The following is a 20526-nucleotide window of genomic DNA, read 5'->3' on the forward strand; positions in this document are numbered from 1 at the left end:
CTACCAGTTCTGTGTGATGCCCTTTGGGCTCAAGAACGCACCTGCCACGTTTCAGCGCCTGGTAAACCAGATCCTCACCGGAATGGAGAGTTTCTCTGCTGCTTATCTGGATGACATAGCCGTCTTCAGTAACAGCTGGGAGGATCACTTGCGTCACCTGCAAGCTGTACTCCAGGCCCTGAGACAAGCTGGATTGACGATCAAGGCCAGCAAGTGCCAGATCGGGCAGGGGTCGGTAGTGTACCTTGGACACTTGGTGGGTAGGGGAACGGTGCAACCCCTCCAGGCGAAGATCGAGGCCATCATGGCCTGGGAACCCCCCAAGACACAGACTGAGGTCCGAGCATTTTTGGGCCTCACGGGATACTATCGCCGCTTCGTGAAGGGGTACGGTACCATCGTAGCCCCTCTCACGGAGCTCACGTCCAAGAAACAACCTCGACGGGTAGTCTGGACGGAGGCTTGTCAGCAAGCCTTTGAGAGATTGAAGAAAGCCATGTGCGAGGCCCCGGTCTTAAGGGCCCCAGACTTTTCCAAGGAGTTCATTGTCCAGACAGATGCATCAGAACATGGCATTGGGGCAGTGTTATCGCAACTCAACGAAGAGGGTCTGGATCAACCCGTGGTCTTCCTATCCCGGAGACTACTTCCCAGGGAACAGAAGTGGAGTACAATAGAGCGTGAAGCCTTTGCAGTGGTATGGGCTCTGAAGAAGTTGCGGCCATACCTGTTTGGATCGCACTTCCTAGTTCAGACCGACCACAGACCCCTTCGTTGGCTGATGCAAATGAAGGGGGAGAATCCCAAGTTGTTGAGGTGGTCTATTTCCCTACAGGGGATGGACTTTCAGGTGGAACATCGGCCTGGAGTGGACCACGCCAATGCAGACGGTCTCTCAAGGTATTTCCGCCTTAGTGATGAGAACTCCCAAGGGGTTGGGTAGCTCTCCCCACTTTCAGCTGGGGGGGACGCGTGTTAGACCTGTCAGCCCTTTGGGTGGTCCCTCCTCATCATTATTTATTTTGTCCCACTTTTGCCTCAAACCCTGTTTGAATTTTTCCTTTTTGGGAACCACCAGACTTTTTCGTGTTGCTACAGATTCAGGGAACCATTTTAGCTACCCCTGAAACTTCTGTCTGAGGGCCTGAAGCACAAAATGGTGGCCACCTGTGACATCACCAGCATCCACTGGAACCTACCAGCACCTTCCAGAACATTCCAGGAGATTCCAGAACCCTGTGACCGTTGGAGGCGGTTTAGAATGTTGGGAGGATAAGAGAGAGAGTTGGCAGTTGGAGCTGGCAGTTGGCACCTGACTGGTGAAGAGAGAGGAGCACAACAGTGAAGGAGGAAGGAGTGAAGCAGCAGGGGTGGAAACTTGTGCCTGGAGTGGGGTCCATAAACCCACCCTTGATACTTGTCCCTACTGATGGATCCCAGCCTATAGCCCTGTGTGGGAAGAAGACAGAAGAAAACCATCCTAAGGACCTGGACAGCAGGAACAGGCCTTAGAACCAAGAAAACAGCAAGATTCTGACCTGAGAACTGGTTTCCCTGGAGTCCGGCGTCGAGTAGCCTGAAGACCTGGAGCCCGAGGTGGAGAAGCGGCGCTGACTGAAGTGGCAGACGTCGTGCCCGGAGCCGCCTGAGGTCGTGAGAGGGCGCCGACGGGGGTCGAGAGGAATACCAGAGGTCGAGGAGGAAGTGAACCGAGGTCGAGCGAGCGGCGTCATCGGAGGAGTGAAGTCCGCCCTCCGGAGTCGTCGGAGACCGAGGTAGAGGTGAACCGGAGGTCGGGAGTGAGGATCGCACTCCGGAGTCGCCCGGAACCTGAGAGGAGGAGCACCGGAGGTCGGGGGTGAGGATCGCACCCCGGAGTCGCCGGAAGTCGACATTGAGGCCAGGCCGGCCGACGTCATCGGAGCCGAGAGCGCCATCGGACCGGAGCCGCCCGAAGTCGACATCGTGAAGAGACTGCCCGACGCCGTCGAATCGGAGGTAGAGATCGAACCGAGGCCGCCGACATCGGACCGGAACCGCCTACCGGCGTCGTCAAAGAACTGACATTGTGCCGAGGCCGCCGAGACCGAACCGGAACCGCCTCACGGCGTCGACACGACTCCAGCGGCGTCGGAACATCAGAAAAAGGGCAGTAAGTGGAGTAGAGGGCGCCTAAGGCCCTGTGGAGACCTGAGAGACTGCTCTAAGGGGCTAGGGAGGTGCTGAAACCAACCTGACTGTGCCTGGGGTGAACTGGGACTAACCTAGAGAGGTTGTGTGGAGAGAGAAAGCCAGGGCACTGGTGTTCCCCCCCTTTGATCTACCTCAGTTTAGGCCTCAGCCTTGTCCCAGCCAGGGAGTAGCCTCCCCCCTCAAGCCTTCCACAACCCTACAAGCTGTGCCTGGGCCAAATCAACCCTTAAGAAGTGAAGTGTCATCTGATTATATGAGGGGTGCTGTATACTTTTAATTATTTATTGGGGATACTGTATTTATTGAGTTTTTACCCATTTATTGCTGCACTATATTTATAGGTCCACAGGACTTGATGGTGTACAATATTTATTGGTACAGTATTTATTGCCTCAAAGTATTTAATTGTCTGTATATATTGCACTTGTATTTACGCCCTGTTATTTATGATCACCCCTATTTATTTCATCAAACAGCCAATATTTATTTGACCTGCACTAATTGAAACTTGTATATTGTGATTGACCTATTTATTTTTCCAATCAGCAACTAAGAGAAAAAGATAAAGAAAGACTATTTTCATAATTTTTACGGTGTAGAGTCGTTTTTGGAACGGATGCACGCATGGTTATTGTATGGGTATATTGTATGCTTAGCACTGTGCCTGTTTCCTGACCACTCGAGCCAAGCTACCCCATTGTGTTGGGAAGGTCCACCACCACCCTGCGGAGTGGGAGTGGGGCTGTTTCCAACAGAGTCTCTCTTTTTTTTTGCTTTATACGCCATCTCTTCCCAGTGCCCGATAGGTACGCTACCTAATACAACTTGCAAGGGAGCCAACATTTCAATGAGGTCATAGAGAGCAAGTATCCCCCTCAGAGATGCAGGACTGGTGGTTTTCAAATTGCATGCAATGCAAGTAAATGCAATGAGAGGGTCTCATTTAAAGACTACTAAATACAAGAGCTGACATTGTAACCCTCTCTTGAGTGTCGTTGAGTAGGATAGAAGCCACTTCAGCCTGCGAACCTTATGATATTGCTTTTATTCAGTGTGCTTTAGAGCAAGCACCGTCTCCTGTCAGAAATCTAAAATGTATCAACTCTAGCCTGTTCCCTTCCTAACACCTCAACCACCACTTGCCAAATATAATACCCTTATCTTCTGCTACGCCTCTTCCAACCAGCTACTATCCCTCTAGATTCTAGTCTAACTTTCTTCCATTTTCTTTTTCCCTGTCTAACCAAAGCTACCTTCTCTTGTGGCTTGTCTCAAAATGTTGCCATCCCTTTAGTTCTCGAACTCGTCTCCATTCTCTTTCTCTATGTCCAAACACCCAGGTATCTTTCTAGGAACCTGTTTCTGACCTTTTTAAAAAAAAAATTATAAATCCCTGTCAACCCTCCAAAGATCCTTCTCTAGAAACCTACCTCACTTTATCTTCACGTGCAACTCCCCCGCATTTTCTCTAGCTGTGAACTCCACAGCTGTCCTGGATCCTCTGGTATTCACATTCCTCCACTGGCTCCTTTTGTATCCCTTCCCCAAAAGACATAACTGACAAACTGTGTAAATTCTCCCACCATCCAGATGTTACTGGCTAATTGTCCCCGTTGTCATCACTGGTTTCTTTGTAACCCCTTCCATATCTCCAGGTCCTGTCTAGTCAGTCTTTCTTCTCTAATGACACTGTGAATGTCTCAGAGTGAGGTTGTTCTGTCACTAGTGGTTAGGATGGTGGGGTGTTCTTGATCATGTATCAGAGTGTGCTTTGATCATGCCATTCACTGGAAGAAATAGACAATCACTATTTTTAAACCCCCCCTCTGTTAATTTCATGGTCTTCATTCATCGCAGTGTGGGCTGTATAGGCTTGGACTCTGGCTGCTGTCCTGATAGTCATCTTCTTGGATTTGGGGAGCATTCATCCCTATTGGGGGATGGCATTTTAATTTGTGGACGTTAGGAACTGGTGCAATCATCTCATATTAACCATTGGATTAAGATGGTTAATATAATGTCTCTCTCTTCCTTCCCAGCTATTTTTCTAACTGTTGTTATTGTATTATAAATGCCTACAAAATCTCCACTCCTCCCAGTCTCTCCTGCAACCAATATTGCATTACTCTTCCCCTCCCTTACCATGGTTTCATTAGGCTGTCCCTGCTTTCTCCCCTCCTCCTCTATCATTCCTTATTCCCAGCGAACCTTCTTTCCAACTTGTAAGATGTCCTTTAAAGACAGGAGGAGGATGGAACACATCTGCACAGCTCAAAGGGAAGTCAATTCACTCGCGCCTGTATTTAGTCAGCCAACCTTTTTTGTGTCGGCAGCCATTCCTGCAGTAAGCCCCAGCACACTCTGTTACTATCCATTCATTAACTGAAGGAACAGCAAATGTGTTGGGCACATGCAGGATCTTACTTGTGGCTTTTTTTCCTCCGGGTCCTTGGCACACCTTTTGCTAGGTTTGTCCTACCAGCTTCCTTCCAGCAGCAGCTCCTCTATTAAAGGCAGAGGAGTGTCGCCCACCCTGCTGCCAGCGCAGCAAACATGAAAAACAAAATGATAATAAAATGATTTTATTACAGTTTTATTTTTGAGTGCAGCTGTCAATCCTGAGTCAAGGTTTGGGGGCAGAGCCTTTACTGCTGATTGGCAGCAGGTGAGAGGGAGTGGTGCACACTTAAAGTTAAGTGTGCATGTCACTTTGGCTGGCTGTCTTGTGATGGCCAGCTTGACAAGCGCACTTTAAACCTTTCCAATCCGAGCTGTTTTAGACAGCTGGGAGAGAGCAGGCAGAGGCCTCCGGTGCCTGTAGGAGAGCTGAACCAGCCCTCTCCAGCCAATCCTGGCGCTTCTCTCATGCTGGCTAACGGCACAAGAGCCGCATCTCGATTAGTTTGGGGAGTTGGGTCTGAGACTCCTTGCTGCCTTTTTGCCATGGACTGCGACTGGGATCAAAGAGGAGTAGGTCAGTAAATTTTTGTTTTTAATTTCATGTTTTATTAGCTGTGCACACTACCAGGCAGTGTGAAAAACTCGCACTGCCTTCAGCCTGAACTCCAAAGCTGTTATTCGTGGCCCGTTATAAACACTGTTTATAATGGACCATGATTGAGAACTTTGGGGTAGCGTCTAAGTGCGTTCATAAAGTACCGGAAAGTGGGTTTAGAATGTCTGCCTGATTGCCACACCACATAAAAGCAAGCAGCCACCACTGCTACCTTCGTTTTGCCGCCTTCTCTTGCTTATACCACAGTCAGCTTGTTTCAAGAAATGTCTGTCTTAGGTGCTCGTTTCCTGAAAGCATGGTGTGTTTGGTACCAGAACACAATGAGACCCATATATGATATGTTTTCAAGTAGATTAAGCAAGAATCATTCGTATTGGTGGACAAACCTCTTCAGCTTCTGTCTTGTGTAGGAGTCTCAGACAGAAGCGAAAGATAAGGGGACCTCCACTCTCTGCCCCCAAAGACATGGAACTGCATATCTTCAGGACAGTCTGTTTTGATTGGAGAATGGCTGCAGTAGAAGATACTGACTACTACTGCAACAAGCTGCTGAACAGAACTCAGAGTGGTCAATACAGCCTAAAGCCACAGGTCTGCATGAGGTGACATTTCTGTCTTAAATGTGTTGTAGAAGCCTAGGCCTATGACTGCCTTCAGGAGACAATGTAATTTTTGTTACTGGCATAGTATACAAATACCAAATCGCTTTCATGGGCACAAGTTCCCTCCGTTTGTACTGCGGCCTTCCAAAACGTATACACTCCGTAAGAGAAGCTGTTTCACTCACCTCCTTGGCAAGGATTCCAGCTCTCTTCATGATTTACGTCATTTCAGATATGTCCACCATAACACGTGCTTTCATTTAATTTCATGATATCAGTTCATTCTGGCTATGAGCAGAAGTGCATTTGACCCCTGGACTCTTCTAAAAAAACAAAAAAAAACTTCTGGCCTGGACTTTGATTCTCTGTCCACCTCTCGATGGTTTGGCTGTCCTTTAGTTCCATCTGTAATTCAAATTGGGTTTGGGCTTTCTGAAGACCTTACTGACTCTCGACCCAATATTGTGCTAAATTCTTTAGATAGTGTTCCTTCTGTTAAGTTGGCATGGATAGGATTCTCCAGCGCTACAAGGATTCAGGATTCTTGATTTCTCCACATGCTCTAAAAAGTCCTAGACTGCACACCTCACTGATACTTGTACCATTGCCAGCTTTGCCCCACTTTAGGGAGGCTTAGAATACTCCCACAATCCAGACCTAACAATGTTAAACCACCACAACCGTCACTGTTTTTGCATTTTACTGTTATGTGTAACCATGTCACCGTCTCTGATATAACCTACAAGAGGCTTCTATATCTCGTAAGATGATGCTTTGATCTAAATGTGGCTGAAATATTCAGACATACTTGCAGATGACATTTATGTCCAATTCCGACTTTTGATTGGATCTCACGTGACTTTATTTTCAAGTTTTTCAGAATAGCTAATGAAAGAAGTATGTTGTGTATGGATAACATTGATTTGCTAGTAGGCAAACCATTGTAGCTTTGTCTTTTCTGATTCCTATTGGTCTCCGCGTTGTTGAGTATTTCTAGAGACAACGGTCCCTTAACAAAAAATAAAATAATTGTTCTGGATACAAAAATCAGTTCCATAAATGGATTCAGTGATCAGAGTTTTTAATTAAATGTTTTTGTTTAAATTTCTTTACTAGTTTTATGAAGTGCCATGTATTACAGCAGTTACAGACAATTGGAATAGTACATTTTTCTCCTTTACGATTGCCAAGTGGCGCACATGTTAAACTTTGAACTGCAAGTCTGGTACCTGATATGGAGAACAAACAGTGCACAGCCATCGCTATAATGGCAGAATGTTTCGACAACAAACACGTGGCTAATATGCACATAACACTACTTGTAATAACATTTTAACTCATGAGGGAAAGAACAATAGAATAGATGGGTAAGGGGTGGGGGGGGAAATATCGCATCTCACTGCATGATTATATGAAACACAAATGGTACCGGTCCTACTGTGCTCGTCGTAGTGCACGTCACCCTTCCTGTCGCCAACTTTTTGCGCACTTATGTCTCAATGCTAGTCAGATTTTCCATTTTATTACTAGTATTCAAACAAAAAATGGAATGACCCCAGCTGGAATAATTTAAAAAAAACAAAGATCAAGAGAGCAAACCATGAACTGAAACAAACAATGAGTAACAAAACAATAATGTACAGAAAACCAGGTGTTAAAAACTGACAACAACAAAACAGATAGACATATACAGGCAGACAAACCGTGACCAACCGTGACCAACATTAATATAACACCTTTAGGTCACTTCTTATTAAAAGAAAAACACTACTGCACCCAAAACAAAAATACTACAAAGCATAGTGTAACGGATCAGAGTGTATGTCGATGATGTTTCGATCTCGTAAAAATTTGGGATCAACATCAGGACTGAGGATCAGTTGCCCCGCATGGTATCAACTGATATATTAAATGAAGCCTCTGATGTTTCAACAATCTGTAATTAAGCAAACAACAAGCTTTTTCAACTCAATTAGTGCCTGCTCATGTGTATCATATGAAGATGAAGGTAGAGTACTGTTGTATCCAAAAATAGAAGCAGATTTGGGTGAAATATACACCCACATAATGACATCAATTTTAGTGCTACATCTATTGACACACGTTTTCAATACGATGCAAGATTTATTCCCAGTCAATGCGGTTTAATATAGTGAAGCTTCAAGTCCACAATATATAAAAACACTGGCAGAGTTTTTGCAGGCACATCTTTTTGATGTAGGGAGTCGGTGTATATTTTACTATGACAAGTAGATTTCTATGGCATTTTGTCCCATGGACAAGTATATCTTTTTTTTTTTAATACTTCTGCACCCCTGAGAGAATGTATGATACAGTGTTTTTGTATTTTCTACTCCATATCCATGACTTGGTGTCTTTCCTTTGGGCTAAACGTGCATGCTGTTGATGTTTTGCCGGATACTTTCAAAAGTATCAATACAGATTACATCTTGTGGATATGTGTTTACTTTTAATAAAGAACCATCACTCCTTTTCCTTTTTGGTGTGCTTTATCGCTTAATACTTTTTTGAACTACTCACAGGAGAGCTGCCAGTAACCCTAACCCAGATTCGTACATTTTTTTTATTTATTTATGCTTCGCTCCAACTTTCAACTTTATAAGCATATTATCATTTAGTCAGTGTTCGCCATACTTTTGTCAGAAAGTGTTGTAGCACGGTTTCTAGCAATTTAGCGTGAAGAGCTTTTCTTTTCACAATTGTGCATTTATTTTGTTTCTCTTTTTTTAATAATCTGAATGAAAACAGGTAGTTTATGCCATGTCGGTGAATCAACACCCTTTCCCAAGCCGTACCTTTACTCCACCCTCTGCCTGCCCAGACTTAGTTGTTCTCATTCATGCCTACTTAGTGGCAATTTGATCTCATCACTTGCACTGTTCCAGCAGCAGCATAATGTGGCCTAGAACAGACTTAGACCTACTGAGAAACAACAGGGATAAGCATTCTGACTTCACTACATTTCTGTAACCCGTTTGTGTGCTTCTGGGCATGATCATACCTTCTTCTGCGCAGAGCCTTTGGCCTAGGTCGTTGCCCTATATACCCTGATGAAACTTCTTACTTTGCTTGTCTGATGACCAAACGTTGTACAGTGTTGCTTGATTTCCTGGTATCTAGGTTTACTTTTTCAGTTGTGCCTTGTGTCTTCTGAATGAAAGATCAGGATTTATCAATGACCATAGTTGATCACATTTTAATTGATCTGATCTTTTATCTCAATTCAATACCCAGAAAGTATCAAACATTGATACAGAATTAATACAGAATACAAACACGAAATTATGAAATCATGTCTCCCAAAACAAGTGAAAAGATGGCCATTGTTTTGAACAAATCCCATCTTCAGTATTTGAAATTATTTTTTTAAAGTAAGAGCTCATAATATTCCTACTTGTTCATTCCATTTTCACTGATGTACTGTGACTGTTATCCCTTGATGAAAAAGTTCTCACTCTTTTATCAAGCTCATATCATAAACATGCTGACAATATTTCTAATGATTGATTTAATTCTGGGTCCACTTTACATCCCCAGGTTTCCAAAGTCAGAAATCCTTCAGACTGATTTCTCTATGCAAAATCTACTTGTGCATAATTTCCACCAAGTAGAAATGCAAAAATCATTTGAATTCTATATCTGAAACCAAAAACCCAACTTTTTTATTTCTTTTTTTCTTACGCTTCCGTAAAATTGCAGGGTTGTTACCTCACTGTCCCACCTTGCAGGGGCACATATTCTCGTCTTGTGCCAGAGTAGTTTTGATGGTGTTTTCTGGGTGGCATGCCTATGAGTTTGTATTCCCTGCAATTTGTAGTACCACTACCCCGAAAACCTTTAGCATGGCAATAGCCTTGCCTTCTGCAATTATAAATACAAAAACTAAACCTTCAATCTGATGGATTTTACATATTAATTCCTTTAATTTACAAGAATGAAATTCAAAATCTTGATTCTGTAAAACAGGGTGTGGAAATTCTATATGCAGAATCTTTTGTGAATCGAGTCCCAAACTTCAATCAGGGCAAAAATATTGTTTATTTTTGTACTTTTATCCACAAGACTGAATGTCTTCGTAGAGTGTCTGGAGCAATTATTAATGGCTACTCTAATGGCACCGCCTATTACTTTTGAAATCTGCAGTTAATATGAATTTTATTATTGAAAATGCAGTTCATACCAATGTGTACCATTACGTATTTCCACGTAACTGTTAATGGATGCATTTGAGGTGTTTCTTTTTTGTTGTTGTTTTATGTAGAGCAATCTAGACCCAAGGATATCAGACCACTTTACATGAGCACGAGTTACGTTACAGAAGAACATATTAATTTTTGTTGGGAACGGGGAGATTAAGTGATTTGACCAGATCACAGAATGCTGAGCGCCCTTGCCGAGGCTCGAACCTGGTTCCCCAGCTCCGAGGTTGACCACCCTAGCTGTTAGGCCACATTCTCTCCCCAGTGCTATTATGAGTTTGACTCTTCCTGGCCTTTACCCCTTTAGTTAATCCTGTCTTTTGTTGTAGGAAAACTAGATTGAAAATAGCTCTCTTGTGGAAGGAGTATTCTCCCCTATGAACTAATTGAGAGCAAAACAGAGTAGAAACCTTCCTGGGCTCTTAGCAAGAGAAGGATCTCAGGAGTTAAAATGACAGCCTTGCTTTACCACACTTCTGTCTCCTTTTGAAGTACACTTAACCAACAAATTAAGCTAGTGAGATGCATACAGAGAGCTTTAAGTGGTATGGGCTTCTGGTGATCCCTTGCTTATTAGTTGGCTTTCTTATTAATCTCATTTGTTTGCGTCCTATTCAGAGGCTTTTCTTCCCTTTCTTGTGTTTGTCCCTTCCATGATGCCCAACTTCTTTACCACCCTGTTTAATTGGATGACTTGCATCCTTTCAGGGTTGATATTCAGGGTTCTAGTTTTTTATTGATCTTTCTGCTCTTCATGAAGGCATGCATTTGTTGTTGTTGTTTTTTTCTCTTCCGTGTTTGCTGCTCGCTCTCTGTTGCTTCTGCCACCTCTCCTGATCTGCTTTTTTTGTATTTTCATCCTACTTTTTTTTAACTCCCTCACATGGCTCGTCTGTTGCTCTCCGGCCGCTCTTCACTTTTTTATTCTATTACACTTTTTCTTCTTTCATGGAGGCCAGCCACTGCAATTGGCTACTGAGCTGCTCTTTTCTCTGCAAAGCACGTTTGTTAACCGCTTTTGATTTCCCTCTCAATATGTGTCTGACATCTAGGAATACTAAATTAAAAATAAATCCAAAATGACACCAATGTGGTGACTTATGCCCCCGTGCATACTTCACCATGCTGGGCACACCATTTTGGTGGTTCAAAATAGGAAACAAGCATTTATTTTTCTTTTTTGCTGATGCTCTTCATCATCATCTAGAGTTCTAGACGAATTGGTAAAACCAAAGGTTCGGCTAACTCCTTTCAAATACGGGACCTACTGGCTATTCCGGTGCTTGTTCTCTAGTGGTTTCAGTGCTTTTCTTAAGGCTATGCTCTGGGTGTCTTTTTTTGATAGCAGACATTTTTTCTAGTTACCATGCGACATGCCAGGCAGGATCATAGTCCATTGTTACATTGAGTTTTTCTTTTTATTAATCTTTCCTTCCCTTCCTTTACCCTGATCACTGACAAATTTCTTGGGTTATCTTTACATTTGGCCAGAGAGTTCTACTGGAATCACTTTCATTTTCTCGTTTGCTGTGTTCATAGCTGGATTAATCTTTCCTAGGGGTCAGCACTGTAATTCATGGCACCATTGGAATAAACCTATGGCTTTCTATAGAGTTAGACTCCTAAATTATTTCAGGTTATTCTTATTTTATGATCCGACTTGAGTCTCCTTCCTGGTTCTTTGGGATGTAGTTGAATTTTAATATTTTTTTGTCATGAGCAGGATGCCTTTCCCACTATAGATTATTCGGAAACCTTGCTATTTTATTCTCCATTTTTTCCATGTATTTTATCGCTATTAAGCTAAGAATTGCCTTGCTGATTAATCGGGTTTTCTCTTGTCTTCTCGTTCAGACTTTCTTGGGCTAAAATTCTTGGGTCTCTTGAATGGTAAGGGCTGTGTGAATTAGTTTTACTCACATTTTTTTTATTCATTGGGCATAGTTTGACTTGGCTAAATTAATCGTATGAGAAAAATGTGAGTTTTTGCGGACCTCATCAGCTTTGACATTCCTCCTTTAGCCTTTCACTTCATCCTTTGGGTTTCACCAGTTTGGTAGTGCTGGGTTTTTACTGTTTTGTTAACTGCCCTACCCTCTTACCTTTTGAGGTTACTCCTATAATAGCAATGCTTCTGTTGGGGGTCTTTATTATTGCAGGTGTTTAATGCCGAATCTCCTACTTTCTGAGAATCTGTCTTGGGCATATTTACCAAAACCATGAGTGGGACGGTTTGTGGCTTTCAATTGGTTCAATAATATTAATAATACTGCTGTTTATGCTTAATGCCAAAGTTTTGTAATTATGCTGTATACAAACACAAAAAAATGACTGTGCTCATTTGGCCCTGATAGAATTTATTTAGTCATTTGAATATTACACATGGGTGTTAGCAGCGATCTATAAACTCCCTGACCCACCTTGCCATACAGCTAAAAGTGACCAAAGTAATATATGAATCCCCAAGACGTCAAGATAATTAATCTGAAGTATCAACTTGTTCAGGGAAATTATAACTTACTCATGAAGTTTTTCATTGTCAGACTTAGTAAGGTTAAATTAAACAGACAGTTGAATGGATGTTTGATAATAGGATATGTTAAAGACGTTTTCATCATTCACTGGAGACGTTTTTTCTCTATATATCTATTGGCATCAAACAATAGTGTTCATAGACCTGTGTTTCTCAACCTGACCGGATTTAGAAACGTGTTACTCCACCATGTAGTAACAAGCGAATACGCAAATGTGTGGCACTGCCCGTGATTTCCTAAAACTAGTCTACTGTATTACTGGAAAAAAGATGCCTTGAGAGTTCCAGCTTGACCACATCAAGCTAGTGAAACTGTTGTGGTTAGTTTCTAATTTGAGAAACATCCTGTAATTCAAACAGTTGGAGTAAAGTTCCTTGGAAACCCCCAAAAAGGGACACCTTGGACAGGAACACTGTGTAGGTAAGGAGAAATGGGCAGGGTTAATTGAGAGGGAATGGGGAAGGCTAATAATAAAGGTAGAGCTGCTAAGTTACAGGCATTGGTAGATAGACATGGTAGAGGTACTAGAGTATAGGCAAAGATGGAGATACTAGTGCAGAGGTAGTGGTCCAGTGGCATAGTCAAGGATAGAGTTATTAAGCTATAGGTAGTGAGAGATCATACAATGGTGTGGGCAAGGATAGAGACATTATGGCAGTGGCTCTTAATTTGAAGTCCCCTAACCTTTGAGGGTCTGGGCAGGTGGTCTCCAGCTGTTTATAAAATTAAGTAATATTATCAGATTAATAAAGTATATATACGTAAAAAGCAAAATTGAAAGTTTTAAAAAACTCTATAAATGTTAGTAATTTGAAACTGGAATCTGCAAAAGTAAGTTTGCATCATTGGGTTAATTTGTGGCATCAGCAGGAGTACAGCAAACGGAATTTATGTATTTTTAACTCTCTTTATTAGGTTTTTATGTAAATCAATACAAAAACTCATCAAATGTAATCAAGTATGAACGATTGGTGACCTCCACTGCATCAGCACCAGTATACACCAACAAAAACTATGAATTAGGACAAAAAAGACATAGTGGCATTGTAGAGTGTAGCATATAGCTTTGTCATTAAAATTTTTTGAAACGCTCCAACTTTCCCATACATTTTTTGATTTTTCTCATCTTTGGTTCATGAATCAAGTAAAATATTCTATAATTTGTGTATTTGTTCGATGTATATTTGTTTCTGTATTTAATATGTTGTTTTGAGAGTCAAATACTAGAAATTACTTAGACATGGGTCCCTGGCTTCTAGCAGTGAATCTTTGGGGGGCCTACACAGGAGTCCATTTACTTGAACAAATTAGAGGAAATGGATCATTACTTTAAGTTGTTTCAGAACAAGAGTTCCTATGTACTGTTTCCTACAGAATAGTCTGCATAGACATCAAGTGTGCTGCTTTTAAATCTCGAGTGTTTTTTTACATTGACTAAGATGAGCAAAACCATCGTAAATTTTTTTTAGGAGAAACGTATCTTCTGCTCTACCATGTTGATTAAAGAATAGTTATGAAAGTAGTGGTCACAAGTGTCAGGATTGTGCTCTACAGGTATGCTTATGACTCCTTTATTTGTAGGCCCTTGATCTCCTCAAATCAAAGCAGTTGACTTGGCATTCTGGCACCTGTAATCTTTCTGCTAGCATCAGTATTGTTACCAGGATTTGTTTTGTGTCATTTTATTTATTGAAATTTTTCAGAAATAAAACAAACCATCTGAATGAGTCACGACCTTCACTCCGTGTTGTCAGAACATACAATATAAATCCAATGCAGGAGCATTTGGTGAAATATATTATCAGCCAATATACCATATAAAGTGTACTTGAACAGGCATAGTATAATAGTCTACCACCAACCCATTGACAGGCAACCATCATAAAAAGGGGTCGAATGTTTTCCCTACTATAGCACTACAATAATGCTATACAGCCTCCTGTGCTGCGCACTGCTCTTCCCCCCTCTCTACCCTTCGATAAGTATTTCCTCCACTCTTGTACTCCCTCTGTATCTGCCCTGTCTTTACCCACTAAGTATGTCTGTTATGGGCCCTGATAATCCTTGGGGTGGCGGCTGGATTTCACTAAAGACGTCCGATTACATATTACAGTATATCATGTCTAAATACCATTCTTCTGATGTTGGGGTGGGGCCCCTGGCTCAACACATTGCCACTCTGCGCTTAGCTAGCAGTAAACCAATGGCTACCAACTCCCTTACTGACTTATCTATGTCTTTATCATAACCCAGTAGAGCCAACATCGGATCCATCTCGATGTTGAAGCCAATTATAGCATCCAACTCAAGACGAGCATTGGCATAGCCAATAGGTCTAGCCTTTTTGGCCTTATAAGTATTTAGTTATGCAGCACAATATCCTTCCTGCAACAACCTCAACTGTTCCATGGCTAAACACTTATAAGGTCCCAAAGGCGAGACCTATTGGCTATGCAAATGCTTGTTTCTTTAAAGACACAGATTCCTGTTGTGAAGCCGAAACATTTGAAAATGACCCTAGATGGTTAGAAACGTAAATATCAGGAGTTAAAATTTCAATCGCACTGTCAGGGAAAGGATTACATATATGAATTATCTGAGGCAACCAGACACACAAACGACTACCAAAAACCGGGCCCCTCATATACCCACAACTACATTAGATGCACACTACATAAACAAATTCAAACAAGACCGACCACGAGAGAAAGAGAGAGTGTGTGTGTGCACTGCACAGTGTTTGTAAACATGATCCAACACACCAGCTTGGCTGCTTTCAATTTCAAGAGAGACATAATGTAAGCAGTTCACAAGTGCTGGTTTAAAACGCAGAGCGTCATTGCTTCAAAAAACACAAAAACAGCTTGGCTCGGCGAGCCACTGCTCTTGTCTGTTTATTCCACTGGGCCCTTGATTAAGACACTCCTATTAGTAACAGGTGGGGCTTGGAAAGAGTTTTGCAAACTCCGTAGCGCTGAGGTTGGCGTCACCGATAGTGAGGAAGGAAGCGTAAAAATAGCTGAAGGGCGGAGGTTACACGAACCTGACGGGATACTAAATATTACACAGCACCTCCACTTCAAGTTACTGGCGTAACTGCAGCTGAACCACAACATGAAACGTGGTCCCGCTAGTGAAACGCAATGTGTTTCAAACACGATGCACATCCGGTGGGCCCGGAAATTACGGTAGTACACTGTGCGCTGGCAGAAAACTGGGATGGTGTGAAGATCGTTGGGTTGTTTTGAAAAGACGGTACGGTAGTACACTGTGCGCTGGCAGAAAACTGGGATGGTGTGAAGATCGTTGGGTTGTTTTGAAAAGACTATGGCGAATCCTGTAAGCAGAATTAAAAGCGTGCGTCGTGTAGGTAAAAGTTAGGCGCAGGGATGCCATACTGAAACGTTGCGCGCACTAAGGCGGAGAGAGCCATGCAGGCTGGCAAATGGTGTGCACTTTCGCAGGTGCTTTGATGTTCTCAGTGGCCGCGCGGCTTACTGAGAACATCAAAGCGGCCGCGAAATTGATCACGCAGGCTGAGAGGAGCAGGTGAGAGCGGGGGAGGAAAGCCTGCCAGTGGTGCGCGTGCACGACATCGCAAACGCAAGCTGGAGGCCTGAAAAAAGCCAATAGTTAGCACTTACAAAACCCGCTTACTAAAAAACCCTTTCCCAGTATTCATATATCCCCGGGCGGCACCAGGCAATATGCTGAAACCCAACCTCTCGTCTGCGACATCGCAGACAGTCCATAGTCTCTCTCAAACCGTATTGGAAAAGTCTCTCCAGTGTATAATAAATACGGTTTATATATTTAAAGTGTATTAATTGGTGTCACCAATTCAATGATATCTCTTTCGTCTTGGCACAACAATATCGCCATACTTTATCATCTGTGGTTCTACCCAAGTCTCTGCGCAACTCCAGTCATGCCTTAGTCACGCTTGGCTTGCGCGCTTCCTGTGCATCAGCGTAGAGTGTCAACACTAACTTGTCAGGAGCATCTTTCTTTATGAAAAGTGAAAACGCTGGCATGTTTGGGGGTTCCTGCAGCTCACGCTCCAGTAATTCCCGCAATGCATGTCGGACTCTATAACAATATCGTGGGAGAGTTGATGGCATGCGCTCAGGTCCTTCAGTTGTCTCCCACCACTCCATCCTGAAAGAAATCCCCCATCTTGGTTATCCCCAGTGTGTGGAGAGCAGCTCTTACATTCATTTCCAGTCCCACGAGAACCAGGAGCACCATTCTATTGAGATGTGGGGAGAATACAACAATAAGCCTGATTGTTTTCTATCGGACTCGGCCAGGAATGTACTGTGACGTTCAAAGAGTCAAGGACCCCATGTCTGCACGTCGGGTACTAAATAATATCTGAGGAAAAGTGTGAGGGTCTGCAGCATCTATCTCCAAGTACAGATTAGGCAGATCTTGCGGGCCCTGGAGCCAGTAATAGGCGAATGATCTTTGCACTGCCTTATAATACAGTTCCATATCAGGCACGTTAAGGCCCCCCATATCATAGGGCAAAGTGAGGACTTATAGATATACGTGAGCTCCACGGTGTGTGGAGAAGGGAACAAGAGGCGCGGGGTTCTAGGAGCATCGCAGCCTCCAACAATAAATGTTAACCACAAAAAGCTGCTCCTAGTGTTGTGACTACTATGGGGTTTGGGTTTTATTGTGAGTGAAGGCATCTCACAAATTGTGACGGACTGGTCTCACACACCACCTGGTGTCATGCTTCATCATTGACCAGTCCTCGCCCTCTAAAACCTTGGTTTGATAGAAGGTGGGCATACACCTGATGTGTATGACCTGCTGCCACCGGTCACACATAGGCACAGAAATTCCTTTACCAAAACTAGCGCCCGTAGCGCCTTCCCTTGTCTGTGTGATTGATGCAACTATATTCATATTTATTACACCCATGTATGGCCCGACCATCCTTCCCTCTTGGATTCGGGTTTAGATGCATTAAAGAGGAGTTATTCCCATGCAAAATTTCGCCTAATATGTGCACGCAATACGCACGCCCATACTTGGGCAGCCCCCAACTTCACTTTGACATAGCACACATGCGCAGCCATGCCCACACACGGGCAAGTCTCGGCTGCACGTAGATCCAGCTGATTTGCTCTCCCACAACGAGGGAGCCACAATCGAAGGGGCGTCACGACCTCACCCCTAACATCCCTCGAACTTACTCAGTTGGGTCAGACCCAGCCTATGCGCAACACAGAGCATGCGCGAACGCCCGCCAATGTTAAATCAGGCTTTCCCACACAAGGACACACGAAGTCGCACACCTGGCAATACCTACCATAATTGCAGAACCACTGAACATCAATCACCACAAGTGGATACACTATATATAGCTCGATTACTCTCTCTTCATTCCTACATCGGGGAGGAACGGGAGCAGTCAACTAGGACCAACGCGGGAATTTTTCCTTGAGGCAGTAAGAGTTTGAATGAAGGATGGCTGTGTGTGTGTTTAACCACCCCAGGTACAACTGTGATTGAATGTTGTTTTTCCTTTGTCTCAGACCACATTTTCACGCCAATTGTAGTCTGTGTTTTTCTTTACAGGGTTTAACAACAGGGGTTTCCCTTCCCCTCCTCCCATGGGGCAAGTAGCTTTGGTACTTAGGGTAAGAACAGTGAGACCCTATCTCACTTTTTGCTTCTCTGAAATCATGTACACATTATAGAGTGACCCATGTCACACGAGTAGCCACTCACTTATTACTGAAACAGTGCATTTATTGTGTTCAGTACCTCACCACGACCAAGGTTGTTGATATGTGTTTCCTTTCAAATTTTTTTTTACAGGCTTTGAACTCAGAAGCCATCCAATTGTGGAGAGTGACATAGGTCACACCCCCACAGTGGTATTTCCTTGCCACCAGTTGGTAAGAACGGAGCCCCCCTTGTTTTACATTTAGGTCCTGATGAATGCCCTGGACCCACATGGGCCAACAGCAGAAACATGTTGACCGCTTACACTACGGTTAGGGGACATTAACTTCCCCAAACACCGTCTATTGATTTTAATATCATATAGTTACAGATCACATTAAAATATAATTAAGATACCTATAATGATTTTTAATCACACTCACTTCCTCACGGTCCCCCACTTGGGTGCATCCCTGTCGTCAGGTGTATGCCCGCCCTCTATCAAACCAAGGTTTTAGAGGGCGTGGACTGGTTAATGATGAAGCATGACACCAGGTGGTGTGGGAGACCAGTCCGTCGCATTTTGTGAGATGGCTTCACTCCCAATATAACCCAAACCCCATAGTTGTCACAACACTAGGAGCAGCTTTTTGTGGTTAACAAAGTGAGGATTTCCCATCGAAACTCTTGGTTGCTTTCCGGCCAATTCCAATCTGATCAATAAAGAGCGCAAAGTAACAAAGATTGTTCTCGACAAAAAAATAGGTGTATTGTGGAATAAAAAGAGGAATCTGGTAAGCACTACCATCTTCATAATGGCTACGCGCCCCATAAAGGACAATGGCAACCTGATACAGTGATTCACGTCGTCTTCCAGTTTGTATATTGCCTTCCCGTGGTTGTCTACCAGAACAACCGACGAATCCGTAGGAATCTGTATCCTCCGATAACTCAGAGTCTGTTGTCTATCGCAGGGGGAACTCTAGTGCCAGTGGCGTCATGGACGGAGTGAGTGGAAAAATGATTAATTTATCCCAATTCACGCTTTGTCCTGAGAGGCCCCGAACTGTACCACCTCCCTCAACATGGGTGAGAGATTTCTCTCCGGTTCGCGGACATACAGCAATGGATCATCAGCATACAATGACATTGCGTGTTTATAACCTGGGAAACGCAGCCCTCTATGCCTGTGGTATTCGCGGAGAGGACATGCCAGCGGCTCCACCACTAGCGCATATAGTAACAGCGACAACGGGCAGTCCTGACTGATGCCTCTTGTGATTGTAATCTGAGGTGTGATTACTGCACCAATGCGGACACGAGCCCCTGGCTCACTGTATAGCACCGTGACCAACTGTAAAAACACATCCCCAACCCCAGTCTGCCTCAGAACCTCCCACATGAACCCCCCTGGACAGTCGAACGCTTTTTTTGGCTTCTAGGAAGACAGCTGCTGCCCTCACTTCCGGGTCAACTTACTGTACTGCGCCAAACCATCTTCTAAAATTGAAAGTCAAATGACGGCCTGGAACTAAACCAGCCTGCTCCGGACGCACAACCCCCAGTAAAATCAGAGCTTACTTATGGGCAAGTACTTTGGCAAATAGTTTAGGGTCTACATTTAATAAAGACAAACACCTGTACAAGGAACATTGATTGGGTGGTTTGCTAGGCTTCAGGAGTGTTACAATCAAGACTTCACGCATCGATGGGTGCATTACCTCAGATTGTACCATCTCTTTATAGAATGTGGCTAGGTGAGGTATAAGAAGGTCCTAGTAGGCTTCTAGAGGGCCACATTAAGGCCATCTGTGCCTGACGCATTCCTGGCCTGCATACCCTCGAGCGCAACCCGTAGTTCCACAGGATCCAAAGGAGCTATCAAATGCTCCCTATGTTCTGGGGTGAGCCAAGAAATGTTTATGTGCTCCAGATGATGCGCGTTGGTAGTGTCATCTGGGGGTATTCGGAACCGATACAAATCAGCATAGTACCTATGAAATCCCTCTGCTATTTGGTCTGTCATACACTGGTTGACCATTTTCATCTTGAATTTCCAGAATTGCTTCTCTCAACCTCTTTGGGTGCCCCAGCACAGCTAACATGGCCCCAGAGCGTTCACCCTCCCCGTATGTCCTCGCAACTGCATACGTGCCCAAATGCTTGACTTCACTTGTGGCTATTTTGTAATATTATTCTAGCTTAGTCTGAATGTCACTTAAGGTTTGATTATCCCCCAACCTCTGATACTTTGACTCCAGGTCTGGTATTTTTTTTTC

The 20526-nt window shown here is 43.6% G+C and overlaps 1 protein-coding gene across 4 annotated transcripts in view; it reads left to right on the plus strand.

Annotated features, from left to right (window-relative positions):
- Positions 1-20526, plus strand: part of ARHGEF7 (Rho guanine nucleotide exchange factor 7) — a 908392-nt gene that overhangs the window by 291389 nt on the left and 596477 nt on the right. The window lies entirely within an intron of this gene.

The sequence above is a fragment of the Triturus cristatus genome, chromosome 8 (genome assembly GCF_964204655.1).
Source record: "Triturus cristatus chromosome 8, aTriCri1.1, whole genome shotgun sequence".
NCBI classification, from domain to species: Eukaryota; Metazoa; Chordata; class Amphibia; order Caudata; family Salamandridae; genus Triturus; species Triturus cristatus.